Raw genomic sequence first — 27,514 nt, 5'->3', positions numbered from 1 at the left:
TGCTACCATGAAAATACAAAGGAACAGGGGAGACTCCTATAAACACTTATACACCGTTAAATTGGACAACCTTAAAGATATGGATAAATTCCTAGAGATATACAAACTACCAAGATTAAATCATGAATAAATAGAAAACTTCAACAGATGGATTACTAGCAAGGAGATTAAATCAGTACTCAAATACTTCTCACAAACAAAAGCCCAGGACCACCCAATAAATTCTACCAAACATTTAAATAAGAATTAATGCTATCATTTCCCAACTCATCTGCAAAAAATAGAAGAGCAAAGAACATTTTCAAACTCATTTTATGAAGTCAACATTACCCTATCAGAACCAGATAAGGACACTACAAGGGAAAAAAACAAGTCAATGTCCCTGATAAATAGGAGGCAAAAATCCTCAATAAAATATTAGCAAACTGAATTCAGCAATACATTAAGAGGAACCTACACCATGATCAAGAGGAATTTATTCTAGGGATGTGAGAATGCTTCAATATGCAAAAGTCAATCAAGATAATATTCCTCGTTAAAATGAAAGATCGAGCAAATGATCATCTCAATAGAGGAAGAAAAAGGATTCTACAAAATTCAACATTCATTTATGATAAAAGCAATCAACAAAGTAGGAATACAGGGAACAACCTCAGTAAAGGACATATATGACAAGTCTTTAGATAATATCATTCTCAATGATGTAAAGCTACAAACTTTTCTGGTAATATCATGATCAAGACAAGGATGCCCACTTTCACTACTTTAAATCAACATAATATTCAAAGTTCTAGCCTCTGCAATTAAACAAGGAAAACAAAAGATATCTAAATTGAAAAGAAAAAAGGAAAACTGTCACTATTTGTGGGTGATGTGATAATATATATATAGAAAACTCTTAAGAATTAACCATAAAACTATTAGATTCAGCAAATTCTGTGAAGTTGAATGATACCAAATATATATGCAAAATCTTTTGGATTTTTATATGCTAATAATGAACTTTCAGAGAGAAAAAATTTAAAAAAAAATCTAGTTTATGATTGCACCCAAAAAATATCCAAGAATAGTTTTAACCAAGGAGGTAAAAGACCTGTACACTGAAAACTAGAAGACGTTCATGAAAGAATTTGCAAAAGGTACCAATAGATTGAAAGCTATTCATTGGTTATGGATGGGAAGAACTTTATATTATTAAAATGTCCATACTACGCAAAGCAATCTGCAGATTCAATGCAACCCCTATCAAAATTCCAGTGACATTTTCATAGAAATAGAATAAACAATCTGAAGTTTGTAGGAATCAAAAAAGACTCTGGATGGTCAAAGCAATCTTAAGATAGAAAAAATTAGAGATCTCATGCTCCATGATTTACAGTTCTATTACAAAGCTATAGTTCTGGCAAAAAAACAGAGACACAGATCAGTGGAAGAGAACAGATAGTCAAGAAATAAACCCATACATATATGGACAATTAATTTATGACAAAGCAGCCACTACTATAAAATGGGAAAACAGTCTTTTCAATAAATGGTATTGGGAAAACTGGACTGTCACATGAAAAAGAATAAATCTGGACTGTCATCTTACAGTATATACAAAAATAACTTAAAATGGATTAAATACTTGAATGTAAGACCTGAAAACATAAAATTCTTAGAAAAAATATAGACAGTAATATAGACATTGATCTTTCTGAGGATTATTTTGACTTGACAAAGGCAGGAAATACAAAAATAAGCAAATGGGACTACAAACTAGAGAGCTTCTACATAGTAAAGAAAGCCATCAATAAAATAAAAAAGACAATCTACTAAAAATATTTGCAAATCATGTATCTTACAAGGGGTTAATATCCAAAATATAAAAGCAACTCAAATGCTAACAAAACACACAGTATGAATAAAAAATGGGCAGAGGATCTGAGTAGACATTTTGCCAATGAAGACATGCAGATGGCCACAAGTGCGTGAAAAGATGTTTACCATTACCATCATCAGGGATTCCCTGGTGGCTCAGACGGTAAAGAGTCTGCCTGCAATGTGGGAGACCTGAGTTTGATCCCTGGGTCAGGAAGATCCCCTGGAGAAGAAAATGGCAACCCACTCCAGTATTCTTGCCTGGAGAATCCCGCTGATGGAGGAGAAGCCTGATGGGCTACAGTCCATAGGGTCACAAAAAGTCGGACGTGACTGAGCGCCTTCACTTTCACTTTCATCAGAGAAATACAAGGCAAAACCTAATGAGATATCATCTCACATAACTTAGAATGGCTATTGTCAAAAGGCAAAAAAATGAGAAGTGTTGCAAAGGATGTGTTAAATAGTAAATGTTTGAGCATTGCTGGTGGGAATATAAATTGTGTCCACTATGAAAAAGAATATATGAAGTTCTCTCAAAAATGAAAATAAACTGCCATATTATTCAGAAATTCAACTTCTGGGTATTCATCTGAAGAACACAAAATGGTAAGTGAAAAAGATTTATGCACTACCATGTTTATTGCAACATTGTTTATAATAGCCAAGATATGGAAATAACCTAAGTGTCCACTAAAGGTGAGAGTATTATGCTAGTGAGATGGAAAAAGGCATTACCGCATGATCTTAATTATATTTGGTGTCTACAAACAAACCCAAATAACATACAAAAAAGCAAGCTCATGGATACAGAGAACAGATAGAAGGTTGCCAGAAGTGAGGGCTGGGGAGTTAGGGAGTGGGAGATATTGTGAAGACAGTCAAAATGTACAAACTTCCAGTTATAAGGATATAATGTACAGCACAGTAACTAGCTAATAAAACCTGCATATTTAAAAGAGCTAAGCGAGTCAATCTTAAAACTTCTCATCACAAGAAAACAATTTTAGTATGTATAAATTAGACGTGGAACAACGGACTGGTTCAAAATTGGGAAATAAGCATGCCAAGGCTGTATATTTTCACCTTCCCTGTTTAACTTATAGGCAGAGTACATTGTGTGAAATGCCAGGCTGGATGAATCACAAGCTGAAATCAAGATTGCTGGGATAAACATCAGAAAGGGTTTCCCTGGTGGCTCAAATGGTAAAAAGTCTGCCTGTAATGTGGGAGACCCGGGTTCAATCCCTGGATTGGGACCATCCCCTGGAGAAGGAAATGGCAACCTGCTCTATTATTCTTGCTTAAAAATCCCATGGACAGAGGATCCTAGCAGGCTACGGTACATGGGGTCGCAAAGAGACAGATACGACTGAGTGACTAACACACACACACACACACACACACACACAGAGATTTGCAGATGATACCACTTAAAGGCAGAAAGCAAAGAGGAACTAAAGAGCCTCTTGATGAGGGTGAAAGAGGAGAGTGAAAAAACTGGCTGAAAATTAATGTTCAAAAAACTAGATCATGCCATCCAGCCCCATCCCTTCATGGCAAATAGATGGTGAAAATGTGGAAACTGACAGATTTTATTTTCTTGGGCTGCAAAATCACTGTGGACAGTGACTGCAGTGATGAAATTAAGACGCTTGCTCCTTAGACGAAAAGCTATAACAAACCTAGACAGTATATTAAAAAGCAGAGACATCATTCTGCCAACAGATTTATAATGGTCAAAGCTATGGTTTTTACAGTAGTCATGTATGAATGCGAGAGCTGGACCACAAAGAAGGCTAAGCACTGAAAAACTGATGCTTTCAAACTGTGTTTCTGGGAAAGACTCTTGAGAGTCCCTTGGACAGCAAGGAGATTAAACCAGTCAATCCTAAAGGAAATCAACACAATAGTCATTGGAATTACTGATACTGAAGCTGAAGATCTCCGATACTTTGGTCAGCTGAAGAAAGAGCCGACTCATTGGCAAAGGTCCTAATGCTGAGAAAGATTGAGGGCAGGAAGAGAATGGAGCAACGGAGAATGAAATAGTTGGATAGCATCACCAACTCAATGGACGTGAGTTTGAGGAAGCTGTGGGAGATAGTGAAGGACATGGAAGCCTGGCATGGTGCAGTCCATGAGATCACAAAAAGTTGGACATAACTTAGTAACTAAACAGCAGTGATGATCGCTGTAACTAGACTTAACTATGATCTGTGTATATTTTGCCATATGCACAAATGTTTTATGTCTGAAACTAATGTGGTGTTATATGTCAATTGTGCCACAATAATAAAAGAAAAATACATATGAAAAGAAGTTTTCATTTTAGTATAAAGCCATCAATGGCTTTTTGTTGTCAATGACATGTGTATAAAACTTTTAAACTATTTTAGAATTTTATGTTAGCAGTATTAAATAGTACCAAAACTTTATTGAAGACTGAAAAAATATATTTAAGTATTCTTTTCTCTATTGATGCAAATTTCATTTTAGTGTTTGTCCCCAACCTGCAGTGAATTTACTATGCAATAAGTTAGTGGTTGATTTTTCTACCTCTACTGATAGAAGTGCCTAGAAACAATAGTGTGCCTGATATGTCTGCAGTCATTTCATTTGATCACTCATTCATTCATCCATCAACACATACCTATTAAATCACTATTTTTGATGCTGGTTTATAGTGCTTTTATCATTTAAATTTATTAAATCATAAGAATTTTGAAGCTACTGCCTGATATTTAAACCTATAGTAATTAATGACCAATACAATTCTACCGACAATATGTAAACGTTTTCTTAATCATTCTATTGTTTGCTCTCTTTGTTATTTCTGGAGGTTTCCACAACTGTAGAGGAGAAGGCAATGGCAACCCACTCCAGTACTCTTTCCTGGAAAATCCCATGGACGGAGGAGTCTGGTGGGCTGCAGTCCATGGAGTTGCAAAGAGTCGGACACAACTGAGCAATTTGAATTTCACTTTTCACTTTGATGCATTGGAAAGGAAATGGCAACCCACTCCAGTGTTCTGGTCTGGAGAATCCCAGGGATGGGGGAGCCTGGTGGAGTGTCGTCTAAGGGGTCACACAGAGTCGGACACGACTGAAGCGACTTAGCAGCAGCAGCCACAACTGTAGAGCAGTAAACATCTGCATATAAAGCATTTTGCAGGTTTGGGATTATTTCCCTAGAACTGTTTATCAGAATTAAAATTACTGGGTCAAGAACATTTTTAAGGTCATTTGTATATATTACCAAATTGCTTTACAAACTGTCTGTATCAATGTATGTTACCAACAGCAAGATATCAATTTGACTTTATAAATGAAACTTGCCACTTTCATTGTAGACAGCACAAATAAAAATGATAGATGACAATAAAATCTTAACACAGGGCATTAGAAACTGACTTTTAATTTCACACATTTCTTTCAAGATAAAAAATTTTTTCCTCAGTGTTTCAGATGCCAAATTTGCTTCCTTTTAATTGTGTTTTATTTTTGAACTTATAAAAACAAAAAAAATCATTTTTAGTGTATAATAAAGAATGCAAATATCTGTAAAGTAGAATACCTTTAGGTGAAGAACTGGAACCATGCTTCTAAAAGCATAGGTTTATTTGTAAAAAAAAAAAAAAGAGAGGGAGAGAGAGAGAGAATAATATTGTATGTGAATCTCTCCTTCCTTTATAGCTTATAACTTCCTCAAATCTATTTTTTAAAAACTAATAGGAGATTGACGTTCATAGGCTAATAAGCTCAGAAGCATGTTACTGGGCTTAATTATATAACTTATATTTGAGTACATACATCTATCCTTAATTCAACCTGACTGGAAATAAGTTTTATTCCAATCTTGCTTTGGAATATTTTCCATATTGAAGACTGTGATATTCATTAACTTTTCCATACTGTTTTCATTGAAGCAGCAATTCTAGTCAGTGTATGTACTTTACAATGGATGTTTATTTAGTATGCTGAATAATAATCTGACAGCACTTGGCTTCCTGATATAGTCTTTGATGTTCTCAAATGAAGCTTGATCCCACTTGCATCTGTATTGTTATTGATGGCAACATAGTTCTGGAAAACCTTATTGAAGAACACTTCCTTTAAACACACACACAGAAACATGTATGTCGAGAGTTGAGTTCTAAACAAACATTCTTTGAATAATGACTAGGAACAGAATTATCTGTTTAGAACTGTTTATCTCCAAGATCTTTCTACCAAAGGAGAAATTTAAATTTATTATATTTATATTAAATATATTAATATATTGATTTATATTGATATATATTAAATTTATATTTTATATTAAATTTATTATTATAATTTAAAATTATTCTATTTTATGATCTAACACACACTCACATCACATTTTCATACATACACAAATTATAGCCAAAATTGCCTTTTCAAAAGCTAAAATATGTAAAGCATATCATATAATCACCACAGCAAAACAAATTATCCAGGTGTAGCTCTCATTTGTTGACCATTAATTACATTAAATGTTCTCAAAATGTAACATATCAAATTCCTTTAATTTTTTCAGAAAAAAATATATTAATTGATCAGGATTCAGGAAAATTTGATTGCTCACATGTAATACTTCATAGATTTTGCAATGCAAAATCCATACTGAATGTTGTGATGATTGATTTATCATCCAAGTAATTATTGGGTGGACTTAATTATTTTATGTGCATGCAACATATTTAATAAATCTTAATGTTGCATTTAGTACAGGAAACAAAGCTTCAGAAATGGAAGCCTACGTTATATTTATGGTCTGTTGTTTGGAAACCAATGATTTTTTCTTCTGGGCATTTGACATTGCATTCCCATTCCTGACTTCCATGATAAATTACTCTCTTGACCTTAGTTCTCTGACTGCTATTCTCTGATTACTCTTTGCCATGAGGGTTGGTAACTCCTAAGCATATTTACAGACTTGTTTCTCTTTTTCACTTTAGGGAATTCATATACTCAAAAGAAACACTTTACCAACTTTATTGTGTCTGCTTTCGGTTTGATAATGTATCGTTTTGCAGTTATGACGCTTTAGTTCTGTCCTGAAAAACATCAATTAGATTAAATACCAAAACCTAAAGGTGGATATGTCAGAAATTAAAGTTGGCACTTCTCCTCCACAATCTGCCACTCCTTAATTTTTCATTACTTTCTACATCATTAACATCTTTTTTGTTTTCCTTTGACACCTGCAGTCATTTCTTGTTACCTCTTTCTTATCAGCACCGTTGTATTAGATACAACAAAGAGACCCAGATCTTCTTCCCATCTCCATATTACCCACTACAAGTTAGGCCCTAACCATTACTGAAACATGGATAATCACACAGATTTTAACTTTAGAAATGCTTCCTTGAATTTCCTTGTTCCTAGGACTTATTTGTGCTTATAACATTAAAGCTAAATCACTGTCTGTCTTGCCAAATTATTTTTACTGCCTTTCAGGTAAGTTTTGTTCAACACATAAAATTTGTGTGATTCTTTTGAAAATATAATTTTCCTCCTTCTTCCCAAACCTATTTTCAAATAAATCCTTTCCATTTGTGGTTTGCATAATTTTCAGGTGCGTTCAGCATTCTGACACTGTAATTAGACTACTAACTCTTCTGTTTCTTTCATACAAAGTTAGAGCAGAGCTTGCCAGGCTCAGCACCTAGTCTTTGTCCTGTCAATGTTTTTGTTGACTAAACTGTGCCATGGGATAAATATACAGAAATAAACATCTGTTGTTAATGGGGAGAGGGTGGTCTTTAAGTATGTGACAGTATCAGGAGAATATTAGAATCTATGAAGGGGCCTCTTCCCCACTACAAGACCATAGAAATCTAAGATTAAGAGAAATGTTCAAATGTTTGTAATAGCTATTTGCAGAAAATCACCCAAGACACTGTTTATGATACATGGCTAAAAAGTCTTGAGAATGCCTACGCCCAATTTACATAATGAGAATGCAACCTCAACTTTAGCTGATGAGGTTTAACTAAGTTCATTCTAATGTAATGAAGTTAGAAACCAGAAAAGAATCAGTCATATTGAGACCTAAAGAAAGGTGTGAGCAGAGATGGGGTGGTCTAAAAGAAGTCTGGAAAACAGATGAGCTGGAGACTACAAATATTTATGAACAGTGCCAGAGAGAGGGATACTGAATATGAAAAGACAGGAGCCTTCTGAGAAAGGAAGCATTCTCTATGCCTTTCCATGTCATCAATAAATATTCACCTAGGATTTCCATGGGCTCAGCCTCAATGAACTGAACAAACTTTATTTGCCCCTCCAGATCCAGGTTCCATTCCTCTCTGCCTTGCTCTGTTTCCCTGGATGCTACCTTCCTCAGCCTGTATATGAGGACTTCTGTGTAATTCAAACTTCTACTTGGTCTCAGTGGGATAGAGGTGGAAGTGTTCCAGGTGGAGAAGGGAGTTAGGAGGAGAAGTCAAGGTGCAGTCCTTGACCTAAAGCTGTAGTTTCAGGCGGCCTCTCTTCAAAGGCTACAGATCTTGCCAGGTTTTGGTCACAGCTAGCTCCCTTTGACCTTCCTGGCCAATACAGGAATACTGACCATTGTGCTGAGATACTTCTTGGATTCTTCTTCAGCTCATCATCCCTAAGTCTTGATCGCATCTATTTCAAGAGACCTCCAACTATATGTTCTTCAAGTACCTACTTTGTGTATGTCCTTTGCTTCCTCCTGGGACCCTAACTTATACACATAGTCACTTATTGACTGCTTTCTAACTTCTTTAGAACTCTGTTACTGAAATAGGGGATAGAAAGAAGTATATTCTGGTCAATGATTTTAAACACATGTGTATGTGTGCATATATAATGTGTGTGCATGTGTGTTTACGTGCCCCCCTCATTGTAAAAGAATGAGCTTTCATTCTAGCTTAAAAATCTCTAAAGGGTTTGGCTTGCCTGAATCAATCTTGGAGAACACGTGCTACTTTGGATACACTAACAAACTTGAAATGTGGGGCCACTGGGCATTACAGAACTTCAGACTGAGTGAGAAACAGGCACAGAGATCTTACCTATGTTGAGAATTTTTAGGAAAATGTCAGAGATGAAGCCATTGAAGACAGAAGCTAATTCAGATTTTAATCATATAGTAGCAGTTTTATGATGAAGTTGGGCCAAACTTGGTTTCTTCTATGGAGCAGAATTACTGAAGCAGTCTTATACAGGAATATGTTACATGATCTCTACGTACTTTTCAACTACTGAGTCATTTTTTAAGATATGTAATGGAAATATTATCTTTCAGCTTGGGGCCATGATGGTGCATTTTGATGGCCTGCCTAAACATGATGAAAACAATTCTTTAATTTTCTAAAAAGAGATTAGCAAAAGATCACCAACCATAGAGAAAGGAAAGCTTTATATATAAAGAGACAATAAACATAAATGACACGCAAACAGTGTCTAACAATATGAAAAGATGCTCAGATTTACTCATAAAAGAGGTCATAGTGATGAGAGAGAAAATCGACAATCTGAGTGAAGTATTTCATCACTAGAAAATAAAATTCCTCATCACTATTAGGGTCATGTTAAAACAAAAACTTCAGAAACCAACTGAAAAAGGCTCCCATTTTCCTACATAGAACATTTTGAGCATCAATAAGGGGCATCAAGCAAAGACAGCTAATCCATAAATTTATACTTAAATCCATGAGACCATGATAATCTTAAAACAGCTAGTTTGTCATATTTGAAACATTCCAGGGAAATAACTTTCTATTTTAGAAACTGATTTTAGAAACTGAAGCATCAATTCTTCGGTGCTCAGCTTTCTTTATAGTCCAATTTTCATATCCATACATGACTACTGGAAAAACCATAGCTTCAGTTAGACAGACCTTTGTTGGCAAAGTAATGTCTCTGCTTTTGAATATGCTTTCTAGGTTGGTCATAACTTTCCTTCCAAGGAGTAAGCGTCTTTTAATTTCATGGCTGCAATCACCATCTGCAGTGATTTTGGAGGCCCCCCAGATAAGGTCTGCCACTGTTTCCACTGTTTCTCCATTTATTTGCCATGAACTGATGGGACTGGATGCCATGATCTTCGTTTTCTGAATGTTGAGCTTTAAGCCAACTTTTTCACTCTCCTCTTTCACCTTTATCAAGAGGCTCTTTAGTTCCTCTTCACTTTCTGCCATAAGGGTGGTGTCATCTGCATATCTGAGGTTATTGTATTTCTCCTGGCAGTCTTGATTCCAGCTTTTGCTTCATCCAGCCCAGCATTTCTTATGATGTACTTTGCACATAAGTTAAATAAGCAGAGTGACAATATACAGCCTTGACATACTCCTTTTCCTATTTGGAACCAGTCTGTTGGAAATGTCCAGTTCTAACTGTTGCTTCCTGACCTGCATACAAATTTCTCAAGAGCCAGGTCAGGTGGTCTGGTGTTTCCATCTCTTTCAGAATTTGTAAATTACAGTTCAGCTTTTCCTACCTGGCTCTCATTACCACAGTGGTTTCTACTTAATGAGTGTCTGCTTTGATTAGGTTGTTAGTCTATGTATTCACCTTTTGGTATCTCCAAGTTTGGGGGCAGCTGTTTTCCTTTCATCCTCACCTTTTGTGGATGCTAGAAGAGTTGTTGATTTTTCAGTCTGTTCAGCTTTTTACTTGTTAGGATGGAGTAGCAATCTCTAAACTCCGTACATGTGGAACTGGAAACCCTGTCCTCATCTATACTTCGTAGTACAACATTTGTTGATTCTGAATTCAAGTTTAGATGCAAAAGGAGTGCCTCTTCAGCACAGATTGATGAAAAGGGAAAATAATGCAAAGTGATCTGAAGTTTGGATTCCCAGGTGATGGAAACTGCCAGTAGCTTTTAGGAAGACAATGCTTTGCTCAGTTTCAGACAAGATGATTTTGAGATAATAAGATAATATTCATGTGAAAGTATTTCTTAGGTAGTTGGGCAGATGCACGTGGGTGTCTACTTTCAGTACTTTCCCATATCTGATGGTTCAGAACTGGAGGTCTATCATATTCTATTTAGAGAGGGGAATGTCAAATATATTTTAACTACATGTTTAAAAAAAAAAGTCATCCAAATGAAGTAATGTTATGTCTTGGCACATAAATTTCTGATTAGCTCTTAAATATCTACCTACTTAGTGACTTTTCTATAGTGGTTATTAATCTATGGCTAGTCCACCTTGTGGAGAAGGCGATGGCACCCCACTCCAGTACTCTTGCCTGGAAAATCCCATGGACAGAGGAGCCTTGTAGGCTACAGTCCATGGGGTCGCGAAGAGTGGGGTATTACTGAGCGACTTCACTTTCACTTTTCACTCTCAAGCATTGGAGAAGGAAATGGCAACCTACTCCAGTATTCTTGCCTGGAGAATCCCAGGAACAGAGGAGCCTGGTGGGCTGCTGCTGTCTATGGGATCGCACAGGGTCAGACACGACTGAAGCGACTTAGCAGCAGCAGCAGTCCACCTTGCCTCTCAGCAGAGTACCTAATCTATGTACTTGTTACACTGTCCCACAATTCAGCTGATATTTTTTGGAGAATGCTAATAAATATTTATATGTTTCTAAGCAAAATAAAATTAAGCAGTAAGTCTTCTTTGGACAAAACATAATATTCCCAAACTAAAAGCAAGTGACCTTTGTATTATTTGTACTTGTATTTTCTCCCATTGACATGGAAATAGGAGAGCTGGTTTATAAACTGTGTATGAGAGAGAAGAAAGATTACAGAAACTGAAATTAGTAATAATGACAGCCAGCATAAGTGAAGAGAGATGCATGGACAGAAAGCAAACAGAAAACACACCCATTTTAATTAGTTAAGAGGAGGATTTTAATTCTAAACTTTATTACATAGTTTCCTTCAGCCTTCCAGAACCACACTCTTGCCCTGTGGACACACTTTCAGGAGGCAGAGCAGTGAGGAGAGGTTAATTACAGATTTTACTAAGTAAATGTTTCACTTCAGCTGCATCATTAAAAGTGACAGAGACATCACCAGAATTTCACATGGGTGCCAAATGGAGCTCATGAATAAAAATAAGGAAAGATCAATTATAAATATTTGCTGGATAGGAAAAAATAAATTTCAGGAATGGAAGAGATTATTTCCATGTCCAGACAGTTCAGTGCTGTCTAATTCAGCATCCAATTTATATATTCAATTGTAACCCAAGTATACTCTTAGTTGAGCATTGCAGGTTTAAAAATAATTCTTGTGACTGCAGAAATTTGATTCATGGCATCCTAACTGAGCAAGGTCAGATGTATAGAAGGGTACCCCATGTGCTAAGTCTTTGTCCATTTTACCATTTTTCTCAACTCCCTGATACTTGAGGCTCAAGCTCTCAGCCCTGCTTTCTTGATAAAGCCTGAACACTTGCCAAGCAGGAAAGACTCTCCAGAATTTTGCCCTGAGATGCATTTCTTCCTTGCCTCTTTATCTTCCATCTAAAAATTTCAAGCTCTAGCCAAAATCAACTACTCAAGACTCTTGCTTTTCACCATTTATTATTTGTGCAAGTAGTGGCCTCAATTGCAATACTTACTACTTTGGGCCTATCTATATTCTCCACTTTTTCTAGAAAGCCTTTCCCAATTCCCCAGTTGGACATAATAGCTTTTTCCTCTAAAGCACTTATTGGATATGCAAGTTTTGTAGCATACATCTCCCACTTTTCTTAACATGAGTTACTTCTGTGTATTTTGTATAAAGTGTCCCTCACACTATTTGTATCATTGTGTCTCCCATGATAAGCATTCATTAAAGAGCATCCTACTTAGGCTCTCATGGTCTGAGAAAGTGTCTAACTTGGGCATAGGTTAGTGATGCCTCCCCTTCTCAAGTCTGATTTTTATACTGTGCATTTCAAAGGGCAGTATCTTCTTTATGCCAGGCATTGTGTTTGAATGCGTTTGTTATTTCTCATGTTCATACATATCTCTCATATCTTCATTGTTAATAAATCAGGAAACTTAGAATTCATATAAGTTACTCAAGGTCATGTATTGTATAAATGTCTGTGCCTGCACTCTATCCCAGTCCCCACCTGAGCCACAAGGGAAGCATCTCAGTCTCACCAGCCTTTATATCTTACTTGCTTTTACTGTGCCCTGATATTTTCCCTACATATTTCTTATTTGACCATTTATCTTTAAAAAACAGGATAATTTCTTCATACAGAATGTGTGTCTAAGTTTACCTTTTAAGTACAGAGGCTAAATTCTCCCTCTGCTTAGCCCGTGTCTCAACTTTTTCCCTAAATCCCTACCCCCACCGCACAATCACTCTCTCTCTGATATACATGTCGGTTGGGCATGTGGCGGTGGTTTCTGTACATACTTTTAAAAAAAAACTCTGAAATTCCTGCCTAGTGATTCTGGGAACTTCAGAGTTAAAACAATAGGATCCCTGACAGCAGTTCAGGGTAATATTTCTGACCATAAGCTCCTAAACTAAGACAATTTAGACCCCAAATCCATTGGTCAAATGACTCTCCCCTCCAAGGTTTATACCAAGTGAAGGAGTTTGCTCTATGGGGCGATAGACATTTTGTACAAAAACTTGCTCCAGAGACCTTTGGTATCAGAAAGGAAAGATCAATTTTACCTAATCTCTGAGGTGATCCTTCAGATTATTCTCTGACCTAAATCTTAGGCCTTTGTAGCATGACAGTATGAAAAAGCATCAAACATACACAAAGTTTCACCACTATTCCCTTGCCCAGGAAGAGGGACTTATAAACAAAATGATTCAGAAAGCAGGTTTTCCTTACTTTGCATCCCAGTTCTGCTGCTTCCTTGCCATGTGGTCTTGCCTCAGTGTGGATGGCATTACTACTTTATTGAGGTTTATTTTGACTGGATTAAAATAAAAAGGATGTATATCTCATAATTTGTATCCAAAATGTTAGCTATTACTATTATTATTAGATTTCTAAAAATCTATGGTGACTATTGAATCCTGATTAGAAGAAGAAAATAACTGAAAGAAGCTAACAGAAGCTAAATTGACTTATTTAGGTGGGGATAAAATACATTAAGAATAAATTTTATTATTTTAACCAGCTTTAAATGTTCAATTTAATGACTTTCAGTATATCTATGAAACAACCCAGTGTCCATCAACTGATTAATGGGTAAACAAAATATCATGTGTCTATACAATGGAATGAAGAAGGCAATGGCACCCCACTCCAGCACTCTTGCCTGGAAAATCCCATGGATGGGGGAGCCTGGTGGGCTGCAGTCCATGGGGTCGCTAAGAATCGGATACAACTGAGCGACTTCACTTTCACTTTTCGCTTTGATGCATTGGAGAAGAAAATGGCAACCCACTCCAGTGTTCTTGCCTGGAGAATCCCAGGGACCGGGGAGCCTCATGGGCTGCCATCTGTGGGGTCGCACAGAGTCAGACACAACTGAAGTGACTTAGCAGCATACAATGGAATATTATTCAGCTATAAAAGGGAATGAAGCCATTAAAAAAGAATACATACAACAGAAACAAACCTTAAAAACATTATGCTAAGTGAAAGAAGCCAGAACAAAAAGGCTACATATTATATGATTCCATCTAAATGAAATATAGAGAATTAGATACTGTAGAGAAAAAATGTATCAGTGGTTGCTATGAGCTTAGGATTAGGAGAAGAATGGGGACTGACTGCTTAATAGATATGAGTTTCATTTAAGGTAATGAAAATTTTCTGGAGCTATATAACTGTAATGGCTTTATGCATATGTGCATGCACAGATACACAATGAAATCACATATTTCTTTCACTTCCCTGGCGGGCTTTCCTGGTGGCTTACACCACCCTTATGGCAGAAAGTGAAGAGGAACTAAAAAGCCTCTTGATGAAAGTGAAAGAGGAGAGTGAAAATGTTGGCTTAAAGCTCAACATTCAGAAGACGAAGATCATGGCATCCAGTCCCATCACTTCATGGGAAATAGATGGGGAAACAGTGTCAGATTTTATTTTTGGGGGGCTCCAAAATCACTGCAGATGGTGACTGCAGCCATGAAATTAAAAGACGCTTACTCCTTGGAAGAAAAGTTATGACCAACCTAGATGGTATATTCAAAAGCAGAGACATTACTTTGCCAACAAAGTTCCGTCTAGTCAAGGCTATGGTTTTTCCAGTGGTCATGTATGGATGTGAGAGTTGGACTGTAAAGAAGGCTGAGCACTGAAGAATTGATGCTTTTGAACTGTGGTGTTGGAGAGGACTCTTGAGAGTCCCTTGGACTGTAAGGAGATCCAACCAGACCATTCTGAAGGAGATCAGCCCTGGGATTTCTTTGGAAGGAATGATGCTAAAGCTGAAACTCCAGTACTTTGGCCACCTCATGGGAAGAGTTGACTCATGGTAAAAGACTCTGATGCTGGGAGAGATTGGGGGCAGGAGGAGAAGGGGACGACCGAGGATGAGATGGCTGGATGGCATCACGGACTCGATGGATATGAGTTTGAGTGAACTCTGGGAGATGGTGATGGACAGGGAGGCCTGACGTGCTGCAGTTCATGAGGTCGCAAAGAGTCGGACACGACTGAGCAACTGAACTGAAATGAAATGAACCATATGGTAAAGAATCTGCCTGCAACATGGGAGACTGGGTTTCATCCCTGGTTTAGGAAGATTCCCTGGAGAAGAAAATGGCAACCCAGTCCAGTATTCTTGCTTGGAGAATTCCCTGGTCAGAGGAGCCTGCTGGGCTAAAGTCCATGAGGTTGCAAAGAGTCAGACATGACTGAATGACTAACACACATGTATTTGGATCATCTTTTTTAATCCATTCTGAAGGAGAGTAGATGATGGCAACAACTAAGTTAAAGACTACAAAACTCTTACTGAAACATAGCTATTCTTTCTTCACTGGGCATTCCCCTGGTTGAGTTATATTTTGATTAGGTTCCCTAAACCCAATCATTGCTTTTGTAGAAGAGTTTTGAGTTTTCTACTCCATTTTTGCTGATGTCATTTAGTTAATTGATTTGTTTTAAAAGGACTGTAGAATTGGAAGAACACAGCTAAAGTTTCAACAGGTAAAGAAGAAAAGAGACTGGAACATGTGTTTGGTGTCCCCAAGGCTACTTCCAGGCTCAATGATTATTAGAAGAATTGGGCATATAATTGTACTCATGACAGTGTTCTTTTACAATTAAAATACACAAAGCAAAACAAGGAAAAAGAAAACACACATGAGGCAAAGTCTAGAGGAAACCATCCACAAGCTCTAATGAGTTATCTTTGAATGGAGTTAAGCAGAGTGTACTTAATTCCTCCAGCAACAAATGGCAACATCAATAGTGACAAATCCATTAGAAAGTCAGTGCCCAGAGTTTTTACTGGGGGATAGTCATATAGGCACTCTGCCTGCCTCATAAAAAAAATTACAGACTCCCCAAAATAACCCAGGTGTTTTGTATAAACAACATTGTTTATAGAAACAGTTTAAACATCAGTTCAGTTCAGTTGCTCAGTCATGTCCGACTCTTTGCAACCCCATGAATCACAGCATGCCAGGCCGCCCTGTCCATCACCATCTCCTGGAGTTCACTCAAACTCACATCCATCAAGTCGGTGATGCCATCCAGCCATCTCATCCTCTGTCATCCCGTTCTCCTCCTGCCCCCAGTCCCTCCCAACATCAGAGTCTTTTCCATGAATCAACTCTTCGCATGAGGTGGCCAAAGTATTGGAGTTTCAGCTTTAGCATCATTCCTTCCAAAAGAACACTCAGAGCTGATCTCCTTTAGAATGGTCTGGTTGGATCTCCTTGCAGTCCAAGGGACTCTCAAGAGTCTTCTCCAACACCACAGCTCAAAAGCATCAATTCTTCAGTGCTCAGCTTTCTTTACAGTCCAACTCTCACATCCATACATGACCACTGGAAAAACCATAGCCTTGACTAGACGGAACTTTGTTGGCAAAGTAATGTCTCTGCTTTTGAATATACTATCTAGGTTGGTCATAACTTTTCTTCCAAGGAGTAAGCATCTTTTAATTTCATGGCTGCAGTCACCATCTGCAGTGATTTTGAGCCCAAAAAAATAGAGTCAGCCACTGTTTCCACTGTTTCCCCATCTATTTCCCATGAAGTGATGGGACCAGATGCCATGATCTTCGTTTTCTGAATGTTGAGCTTTAGGCCAACTTTTTCACTCTCCTCTTTCACTCTCATCAAGAGGCTTTTTAGTTCCTCTTCACTTTCTGCCATAAGGGTGGTGTCATCTGCATATGTGAGGTTATTGATATTTGTCCCGGCAATCTTGATTCCAGCTTGTGCTTCTTCCAGCACAGCGTTTCTCATGATGTACTCTGCATATAAGTTAAATAAGCAGGGTGACAATATACAGCCTGACATACTCCTTTTCCTATTTGGAACCAGTCCGTTGTTCCATGTCCAGTTCTAACTGTTGCTTCCTGACCTGCATATAGGTTTCTCAAGAGGTAGATCAGGTGGTCTGGTATTCTCATCTCTTTCAGAATTTTCCACAGTTTATTGTGATCCACATAGGCAAAGGCTTTGGCATAGTCAATAAAGCAGACGTAGATGTTTTTCTGGAACTCTCTTGGTTTTTCAATGATCCAGCAGATGTTGGCAATTTGATGTCTGGTTCCTCTGCCTTTTCTAAAACCAGCTTGAACATCTGAAAGTTCACAGTTCATGAACTGCTGAACCCTGTGTTGGAGAATTTTGAGCACTACTTTACTAGCATTTGAGATGAGTACAGTTGGGCAGTAGTTTGAGCATTCTTTGGCATTGCCTTTCTTTAACATAGTGACCCATTATTATTAGTAAGAGTAGTGGGAATCTTTCTGAAATCCAAGGTCATAAATATCAGCCAACCCTGAAGCTGGTCTTTCTAAAACAGTAGTCTCAGGCTACCATGTAAACTCTTTATTACACAGGGCACTTGCCACATGGTATTAATCTCTGGTACATAAGTGAGTGGCAAAGATTCTTAGGAAGTTTTATAGTGTATTTTGTGATATACTTTCCCCTTTAGTCTTTTTTTATTTTTTTCAGCAGATGCCAAGAAAGACTTTCAACCTCATAGTAACCACAAGCAAAACCTATAGTAGACACATGAAGAGGGAAAGAATTCTAAGCATAACACCTCAGAAAATATTCAAATCATAAAGGAAGAGAGCAGATGAAGAATGGAACAAAGGAACTACAAAACAGAAGACAGTTAACAAAAGGGTAATATGTAATAGCTATCAATAATTACTTTAAATGTAAATGAACTAAGTTTTCTAATCAAAAGACAGTGTGGCTGAATGGTTAAAAAAGGAAAACAACTATATGCTGCCTACAAGAGATTTAGTTCAGATGTAAGGACACACGCAAAGTGAAGGGATGAAAAAGTTATTTCATGAAAAAGAAAACAAAAAGAAAGTTGAGGTAGCTATACTTATATCAGATAAAATGGACTTTCCAATAAAGACTTACATAAGAGACAATGAAGGACACACATAATGATAAAGGGGTCAATTTGATATGAGGATGTGCAACATAGGAGCTCCTAATATGTAAAGCAAATCAATAGGCCTAAATAGGGAGAGAAATAAACTACAATACAGTAATAGCAGGAAATTTTAATACCCCATTTTCATCAGTGGATATATCATCTGGATAGAAAATCAACAAGAAAACATCAGCCTTACACAACACATTAGGCCAGATTGTTTTAACAGAAGAATATAGGACATTCCATCCAAAAGTAACAAAATACACATTCTTCTCAAATGCACATAACATTATTCAGCATAGATCTTAGGCCACAAACAAGTCTTAATAAATTTAAGATTGAAATCATATCAAATATCCTTTTCAACCACAAGGGCATGAAAACTAGAAATAATTTATAAGAGAAAATTTGGAAATTTCACAAATATGTGGAAATTAATTATGTTTCTGATCAATGGGTCAAATAATTCAAAAGAGAATTTAAAAAATCTTAAATTAAAATGGTAATGCACATACAAAATCTTATGGGATGCAGTAAAAAATAGTTCTAAAAGGGAAGCTCATAGCAATAAATGGTAACCTCAAAGACACAAGAAAAATCTCAGGTAAACAACCTAACTTAACATTGTAAAGAACTAGAAAAAGAAGAATAAATGAAGCTCAAAGTGAAAAAGTGAGTAAAAGGAAGGAAATAGAGGTAAGAGTAGAAATATATAAGATAAACTAAGGGTTGGGTTTTTGAAAAGATAAAATTAACAAGCAAGAGTCAATAAGAGAAAGAGAGAGAAGACAAGAAAAATCAGAAGTGAATTAAGAGATTTATCACTGATACTGAGGGAATACAAAGGATCACGAGACTACTATTCATATATAGCAACAAATTGGACACCCTGTAAGAAATGGATGCGTTCCTAGAATCATGCAACCTACCATGAATAAATCACAAGTAGAAAATATGAACATACTATTAGTAAGGAAACTGAATTATTAATCAAAAACAAACCATAACAAAAGCCTGAAACCAAACAACTTCACTGGTGAATTCTACTACACATTTAAAGGAAGAATTAATCCATCCTTCTCAAAATCTTCCAAAATATAGAAAAGCATAGATCTTGCTTTTCTTGAAAGTGTTTTTTCAAGCTCTTTTTATGAGGCCAGCATTACCTTGTGACCAAAACTAGACAGGAAAACAAAATTACAAGCCAATATCCCTTATCAACATAGAAAACATAGATGCAAAAACCCTCAACAAAAAATTAGCAAATAAAATTTAACAATACATTAAAAGAATCACATGCCATGATCAAGTGGGATTTATTCCTGGGATGCAAGGATGGTTTACCATCTGCAAAAACAGTGTGGTGCATCACATTAACAAAACTGAGGATAAAAGTAATATGATCATCTCAGTGAATGCAGAAAAGTATTTGAAAATATTCAAAACCATTTATTAAAAACTCTCACCGAAGTTGGTATAGAGAGAACATACCTCAACATAAAGACCATACATGACAATCATACAACTAATATCATACTCCAAAGTGAAAAGTTAAAAGCTTTTCCTTTAAGATCAGGAACAAAGAAGGATGCTCAGTCTTGAAATTTTTATTCAACATAATATTGGAAGTCCTAGCCAGAACAATTAGACAAAAAATTAAAATAAATAAAAGGTATCCAAATTGGAAAGAAGAAATGAAACTGCCACTATTTACAAATGATTTCATATTAAATATTAAAAACCCTGAAGAAGGAAATGGCAACCCACTTCAGTATTCTTGCTTGGAGAACTCCATCCACAGAGGAGGCTGGGGATAGTCCATGGGGTTGCAAAGAGTCAAACAGGATTGAGCAACTAACACAGAAAGATCCTACCAAAAATGGTTAGAACAAATCAACAAGTTCGGTGAAATAGTAAAATACAAAATCAACATATAAACTCTATTTCATTTCTATATGCTAATAAACTCTCAGAATGAAAAATTCAAAATATTATCCAATTGACAATTGCATCAAAAAGAATAAAAGCCTAGGAATAAATTTAATAAATTTAACACCTGTTTCACCTGTTTTTTAAACACCTGTTTTTTAAATATGGATTTAAAAAAATACTGAAGACACAAATAAATTAAGAGATATTATATGTTCATGGCTTATAATAATATTGTTAAAATGTCTAAACTACCCAAAGCAATCTACAGATTTAATACAATCCTTATCAAAATTCCATTGTCATCTTTCACAGAAATAGAATGAACAATTCAAAAGTTTGTTAGAATTCACAAAAGACTCCACATAGCCAAAGCAAATAAAGTTAGAGTCTTTATAGGCTCATATTTCAAACTATATTGCAAGCTATGATCATCAAAACAGTATGGTATTAGCATAAAAACAAGCACACAGACCAGTGAAACAGAGAGCCCAGAGGAAATAAACTTACACATACACAGTTAATTACTTTATGACAAGTGAGCCAAGAATTTACAATAGGGAAAGGACAGTCTTTCCTATAAACGGTTCTGGGAAAATTGAACAGCCACATACAAAAGGATAAAACTGAACCAATCTCTCACACTACACATGAAATTAATTCAAATGGATTAAATATTAATTAGAAGGTAAGACCTGAAACCATATTGGTCTATGGAAATGAATTTTTTGGGATTTGACACCAAAGCAAAGGCAACAAAAGCAAAAATAAGCATGTGGGACTATATCAAACTAGAAGACTTCTGCAAAACAAAGAAAGCCATCAACAAAATGAAAAGGCAATTTACCAGATAGGAAAAATTATTGGAAAATTGTATCTGATAAGAGGTATATATCCAAAATATATAGAGAACTCATACAGCTCAATAGACAAAATCCAAACTACCCAACTGAAAAATAGGACAGAGAATACAAATAGAGGTTTTTCAAAGAAGCCATACAGATGGCCAACAGGTACATGAAAAGATGCTCAACATCACTAATCATCAGGGAAATGTAAATGAAAAGCAAGGTGAGATATCACCTCACACGTGTCAGAATGGCTATTATCAAAAAGTAAAGAAATAACAAGCACTGAGAGGATACAGATAAAAAGGAACCCCAATGCACTGTTGGTGGAACTGTAAATTGCTGCAGCCTCCATGGAAAACAGCACAGAAGTTCCTCAGAAATTAAAGTACTATATGATCCAGCAATTCTTCTGGGTATTTAATCCAAAGAAAACAAAAAACACTAATTTGAAAACAAATGCACCCGCAGGTTTACTGCAGCATTTCTTACCATAGTCAAGACATGAAAACAACCTCAGTGTCCATCAGTGGATAAATGGATACAGAAAGTGAGGCACACATACACACAAGGAAACATTACTCAGCAATAAAAAATGAAATCGGCCCATTTGGACAACACAGATGGACCTTAAGGACATTATGCCACGTGAAGTAAGTTAGATAAAGACCAATACTGCATAATTTCACTTACCTGGGGAATCCAAAAGAAGTGGGCTTGAGCTAATGGGTAAAAAGGTACAAACTTCCAGATAAAAAATAAATGACTTGGGATTATAATGCACAGCATAGTGACTATAGTTAATAAGGCTCGATTGCATGTGTGAAATTTGTTACAAGAGTGGACTTTAAAAATACTTATCACAAGAAAAATAGATTTTGTAACTCTCTGGTGACATATTAACTAGACTTATTGTGGTGATCATTTTTCAATACATAAAAATATCAAATTATATCATATATATATTTCAATCTTGATTTTTTTTAAAGATCTGAAATATTTTTAATGCTTTGGAGTAGCAATGGTTTGGTTACAACACAGTGCTGAGATGGATCTTAAGTTGGAAACATAAAATTTCGGTTTTACTCACATTTTGGGGGCAGAGTTCTAGAGAGAGTTCAGCTAGAATAAGGCAAATAAAAAATCATGTCTCACTTCAGTGTCTCAAACAAACAGAGCACCAGGAAGCCCCACTATGGACTTGGTGTCAAATTGCATTCCATAAATCAGAAAACATTTTCCCATCTCCTCAGGGTCACTGCTGTGGAAGCAGCCCAGGCCATCACTGTAGCTGCTTAGGGGTTTGGTATTCAAATAGTCAATGTGGAACAACAGGAGACAAGACAAAAGCACCAGCTGCTATCACATGGCCATAAAAATGCAACCACCACATCGTGAAAGACAGGGCGTGGAAGGCATGGCAAGAGGCACCACATACTGGGTAAAAGGGGGGAAATGGCCGTTTGCAACTACATGGAATCACCCATGAAATCCATCCTAGCAGGCTTTAGCTGCCACAAAGTGGGTGCTTCAATACTGTTCTTCTCACAGTTCTGGAGATTGGAAGTCCAAGATCAAGCTAAAGCAGTTTTGATTTCTCCTGACACCTCTCTCCTTAGCTTATAGATAGCCAACTTATCTGTGTCCTCACATGGTCTTTTTTGTGTGTGCACATCCTTGATGTCTTTCTTCTTATAAGGATACCAGGCATATCAGATTACAGTCCACTCTTATGATATCATTTGAACCTCAATTACTTCCTTCAAAGATCTTATCTCCAAATAGTCACACTGGGGGTTATGGTATTAACAGAAGAATTTTGAGGCATCACAGTTTACTCCATAACACCATTCCACACCTATTCTATAAAAAACTGTATTACTTATATGCTCCCCCAACCCCACCCAGGGTCTTCAGGAGGTTGGAATTCTACTGCGTAAACTGGGTTAACTCTTCTTTTAAAATCATATTATATTTTGATAGCTCATCTGGAAGCTGCTTTCATGGTTAATTTGAATATTTGAAAACTATTAAGTAAGCTACTAGCTCTTTTTAACATTTTTAGAAAAGTAGCAGCAACATACAGAATCATACTACTAAAGACAGATAGAAATATCATTTCTGCACCCAGACCATGTTCAAAGAACTAGTTTGAATAAATTCACCATTTTTAGAACCACAGTATGTAAATGATCTCATTTTAACTATATAAAATAATTTATAAAACTTAAATAGTTTTATCTATGAATGAATGAATATTTCTTTTTTACACTGAAACCTATATGTAGTTATACTTCTGGGGAAAACAAAGAAAATAATTTTAGGTTCAAGCAAAATGCTGATTTCCAAAGTCTCAGTCTCAGTTCAGTTGCTCAGTCGTGTCCAACTCTTTGAGACCCCATGAACCACAGCATGCCAGGCCTCCCTGTCCATCAAAACTCCTGGAGTTCACCCAAACCCATGTCCATCAAGTTGGTGATGCCATCCAACAATCTCATCCTCTGTCGTCCCCTTCTCCTGCCCTCAATCTTTCCGAGCATTGGGATCTTTCAAATGAATCAGCTCTTCGCATCAGGTGGCCAAAGTATTGGAATTTCAGCTTCAACATCAATCCTTGCAATGAACACCCAGGACTGTCTCCTTTAGGATGGATTGGTTGGATCTCCTTGCAGTCCAAGGGACTCTCAAGAGTCTTCTCCAAAACCACAGTTCAAAAGAATCAATTTTTTGGTGCTCAGCTTTTTTTATAGTCCAACTCTCACATCCATACATGACCACTGGAAAAACCATAGCCTTGACTAGATGGACCTTTGTTGGCAAAGTAATGTCTCTGCTTTTGAATATGTTGTCTAGGTTGGTCATAACTTTTCTTTCAAGGAGTAAGCATCTTTTAATTTCATGGCTGCAGTCACCATCTACAGTGATTTTAGAGCCCAGAAAATTTGGAGCCCGGAAGATTTCCTTCTCCAGGGGATCTTTCCAACCCAGGGATCAAACCTGGATCTCCTGCATTGTAGGCAGATGCTTTACAGTGATTAAGAAATGCTACTTTGATTAAATTATTTATCTTTAATAATCTGAGACATCAACCCACGGATACCTTCTATGTCAGTTTTACAGTATTTTCAAGTAGCTTTGGTGTGTTTATCTTCTGACTTTTGGTCATGTGTTTATAAACCCAACATGAAATTCCATTATCCCACCTGAGCTCCTGACTGCTCTAAAACAAATCAGACAAATCAAAGAACCAACCAGTGGTATAGTCCGCACGAGTCAGCAAGCTAGAAGAATACAGTGTATTTACTCAGTATTTTTTCCACAAAAGCTCAAGTAATTTGTGATCCAAAGAGGACTTTAAATATGAGGCTTCTAAGACATGTTCTAGCATGTTCTCTGTTATCTCCCAAAGCTGAATAATGTGATGGTGATAGCATCCAGGGCAGAGTTTTGATATCATTATGTCTAATTGTCTGTAACTTGAAATATTTTATTAGCATTTTTACAGAGCATGTGTTGACCTAATCCCAATTAATTAACCAAAGCTTCAGCATCGGGCTAATAAATAAAACTAATACAGTATTTAAGATAAGTGGCACAGGGCAGTCTCTCCATGGATTGTGGAATGTGTTAAAGGTTTTGTCTTTCATGTCCACATAAGAGAAGAACAAGGAAAGCTGAAGGGAAAGGACTCATTAAAAGTCCTTTGTTTAAAAAACTCGGGAAGTTTGACATCTTATTCTTCCTGACCTCTGAATGATCACCACTATAGCCAGGAATAATGTTTTTAACATTGCAGTTTGAACATGGCCCAATATTTTAAATTAAATCCACAGATTAAACCTTCTTATAAATTTCCTGGTTCCGTTGCATTACATTATTGGATATATTTCTGTTTCCTTTGCTTTCATAGACCTAAATAATGAAAACTCTTTATAGTTCATCCAAAGCTCACTGACTCTGACATGTGGAATTCACATTTTGTGAGTAATTTCCAGGGTACTTCCTATTTTTCTGCTGAGTTATATGCCAAGATAACTGTTGGAAGGTATAGCCACATGGGTAATTGGCAACTATCCAGGTTTGTGTTAGATATGTTATGGAAGTGTTTCTGTAAATTAGAAATCCATGCAAACAGGTAAATTTTATTATCTAATAATAATTCTCATTGGAAGTATTCTTTTACTTTACCTCCCTTTTTCATGTATTTACATGAAATTGCCTCAAATGATGCTTTCTCTTTTCTCTTAAAGAGCCCATCAATAGATATCCAAAGACAGCCATAATTAGGTAAGCTGGCCAATTAAATAAGGAAACACAATATCTTGTTAGCAATTGGCATCAACTGTTGGGTGACATTTTGATAAACTGCTTCAATATAGTGTATAGCATTTTGGTGCCTTTTCACTTCTTAAAAGGTCAGTCTCTGTAACATCAAGATAGCTGATATTTAAAGGGTATAGGAAAATTCAAATAAATAGTCTGTTCTACTTCTAGATCTTTCTTCTTGCAGTAAAATCCCTGAAAATCTACTTGGCTTTTTTATTATTAATATTGTACTTATTGAGGTCTCCATTTTTAGAAGGGGACGATGATATATCTTTTTTTCCTCTAATTCCGATTTGCTGTCACTTGAAACCTCACTCTGTATTTTCAATAAAGAGTTTAACATTGACTCATTTGGGAAAAATTATGTGGTTACAAGTGCTTCCCTTCCTAAGATAGAACTACAAGTATTTCTAGAACAATACCCATTAGTGAGACTTTTAGGAAACCTCTTCAAACCACTGTGAGGAGTGTGCACTGCACTGCTCACAGGTGGGAATCAATCCCACCAAGACACTAGGCTGGTGTTTCTTACAACAGAAAGAAAGAAAGTGAAGTCGCTCAGTTGTGTCCGACTCTTTGCAACCCCATGGACTGTAGCCCGCCAGGCTCCTCCGTCCATGGGATTTTCCAAGCAAGAATACTGGAGTGGGTTGCCAGTTCCTTCTCCAGATCTTCCTGACCTAGGGATTGAACCTGGGTCCTCCACATTGTAGGCAGACGCTTTACCATCTGAGCCACCAGGGAAGTTTCTTACAATATGACCCCACAAACCATCTACCTTAAAACAGCATCTGAAAAGTGCTTTATCAAAAATGCAGATACTTGAGTTAAAGTCCAGAACAACTCAATCAGAATCACTAAAGGCGGGGTCGAAAATGCCTAATTTTTTTTCTTTAAATAAGATCTCCAGGTAATTCTTAAACTTACTTTGAACATCACAGCTCTGTGCCAGTGAGGGACTTAGAACTAAATTCTGTCTCTTTCTTCATTCATATTAAACTTCTCACATCTCATCCAGCAGGGAAACCACTTCTATCTAACACAGCTTTAAAATGAAAAAACAAGTTGCCTTTTTCTAAAATGACTCATCTTTGACTTTTTATCCAGACTGTTGCAAAGGATCTGTCTTGCACATTGTGTACTGCTCATGGACATTTTGGGGCTGAGTATAATATCATTTTATTAGGAGTGGATAATTTTTCTTTTCAATTGTCCTATGTAGTGTAGGAAATGTCACATAAACTTCTTTTACAGCTTTGCTAGAAAGGTCTGAGAGCTAGAGCAAATACATGTCTGTGCATGAGCAGAGCCCTATCAGGGCTTTGCTGAGCATGAATTGGTTGAATCAGCCAGTGGTCCCATTGTTCAGTCAGTGGCCCACAAGAGTGCAGGTGGCATAACTGCTCTTTCAAAGAAGTACGGCTGTATCTATTTTATCCTTTACCTAGTACATAAGTTTTATTCATTCTAAATAATATTTGATATTTAGCTCAACAAATGTTGTAGTTAAAGGGTTCCAAAAAGCAATCTCTCGACAACAAAATAGTTGAAAATACATTGCAGGTTATTAAAATCAAGAGCTTCCCTGGTGGCTCAGTGGTAAAGAATCTGCCTGTCAATTCAGGAGATGCAGGTTCAATCCCTGGGTGAGGAAGATCCCCTGGAGGAGAAAATAGCAACCCACTCCAGTATTCCTGCCTGGGAAATCTCAAGGATAGAGGAGCCTGATAGGCTACAGTCCATAGGGTCACAAAGAGTTGGACATGGCTTAGCAACCAAACAACAACAACGAATTGCAGGAGGTTAACAAGGCTGGAACATGTTCACATCAAGTCTCCTCATTCCTAAAAGCACCTGCCCTGGAGGTCAATGCTTAAGTAGCTAGTAAGATCCCAATACATGCGAGGCCCAGGTGATGGACACTTCACACATCTTATGAGTCCTTATTTAGCTTTGAGAAAGAAAGTGAAGTATATCTGTCTATCCTCACTCAGATCACATCCATCAATCTGTATAGTTTATTTAAAAAGAATG

Source organism: Ovis canadensis, chromosome 7 (genome assembly GCF_042477335.2).
Source record: "Ovis canadensis isolate MfBH-ARS-UI-01 breed Bighorn chromosome 7, ARS-UI_OviCan_v2, whole genome shotgun sequence".
In the NCBI taxonomy this organism is placed as follows: domain Eukaryota; kingdom Metazoa; phylum Chordata; class Mammalia; order Artiodactyla; family Bovidae; genus Ovis; species Ovis canadensis.
This window is presented reverse-complemented; position numbering follows the sequence as displayed.